Source organism: Cephus cinctus, unplaced genomic scaffold, assembly GCF_000341935.2.
Source record: "Cephus cinctus unplaced genomic scaffold, Ccin1 Ccin1_scaffold0160, whole genome shotgun sequence".
In the NCBI taxonomy this organism is placed as follows: domain Eukaryota; kingdom Metazoa; phylum Arthropoda; class Insecta; order Hymenoptera; family Cephidae; genus Cephus; species Cephus cinctus.
Window position 1 is genome coordinate 1375810 of NW_014332886.1, and position 1660 is coordinate 1377469.

The window sequence follows — 1660 nt, forward strand, 5'->3', positions numbered from 1 at the left end:
TCTATCCATAGAATTTTCCTCGTTAAAAGAATGAATAATTATTTCTCTCCGGTAAAATGAATCGCTTTCGCTGAGCCGTCGTTCTCTCGCCTCCTCTCTCTCTCTCTCTCTCTCTCTCTCTCTCTCTCTCTCTCTCTCTCTCTCCGTCTGCTCGATCCTCCGAGCGTACGATTCGTCCAGCATCGACCCTTAGCATCCCTACTCGCTTATCCGCCCCCAATTTATATAAGCTAACCAAGCCAACCCCAGCCAGCTCTTATAATAATTCCCAATACCCTCCCGATGTTCATTTCATTATTTTTTTCCCTCTTCCGCGAGAGGGTGATAAGTCGTGACGTCGACGAGGTAGAATGATTCTAAAGGGAGGCGTGGTCGCACCCCACTCCAATCTATATTACAGCAGGGGTAGTTCGCCAAACTCTCCCATTGGCCATACCCTCTTACCACGTGGTAGTGGTAACCAGCGATGAATCCTCCAAGAAAACCTGGAGCTACCCCCACGCTATTAGACATGGCTCTACTTAAACGAACTACTACCCTTACCATTTGCACTGGCCTACCTTACACCCAGCACAGGTATACCAATTATACGAAAACCAGTAATGACTCTTAACCCCCGTAGTAGGTGGTAGATAATAATCCGTATAACGGGAACACCATTCTTTAAGGTTAAGTCGGAAGCGCCTTCCCATCTGACAGATCCACCATTAACGACAACCAGAATATTCAAGCAGATATCCAAATTTCCCGACAACGCGCAACCAATATCGCTGGGCGCTCTTGTCAAACGCATTATATCATACGTACCACCCCCCGTACACCAGTAAGTCTACATCGCTTCACGTATATAGGAACTTTATAGAATACAACACTTATTGCGAATATTTTTCTTCCCCGGAAGACGCATGGCTAAGCAGCTGCGTGGAACAGAAATCCGACTCTCTGCGATTCCAGTATGTAAATGCCATGTACGATATAGGGTGTAAAGTAAAAATGTGAATCAGAGCAATGAAATCGATCCGTCCTATCGAAGTTTTCGCGCTCGCTTAACGAGAGAGAGAGGAAGTAAACCAGAGTAGATGACAAGTGCCACCTAAGGGATGGAAAGCCACTGCCACCTACCTGCGTACCTCCTGCATGTAGATTTCAAGTGAAACGTCAGTGCCAGAAGGTACCGAGAATGTTTTTGTATTATTACCAACGCGTTCCGTGCCCGCTTTGAAGTTTCTATTACTTGCTAATGCATTTGGACAGCATAAAATGAAAGCGCCTCTATACCAGCGGATATAGGTAGCTAGACGTATACCTACAAGAAAATCACTTCGCGTAAAACGGCCTCGCGTCAACGTATATAGGTAGATAGATAATAAAGTTGATAAGGGTGTAGAGAGCCGTGCTCCCCTACGGTATGAGTTCCTATGGGCGTGGCCGGCGCTGAGCGTCTGCGCTCCCATTGGTCCGTTTAGGGGCGGCTTCGTCAAATAAAATCCAATCGGTGACTAAAGGAATGCGAATCTCCAGGCTTTTTTCCCCGGCTTCTCCTTTTAAGGGGTGTGCAGTGCCGTTTGATGGGAGTATGATTTTATTACGGCATTACCAAGCGAGCCAAACCCCGAATTGCTCGGCTTATAGTCTGTATTATCTCACCTAGAGAGTGGTG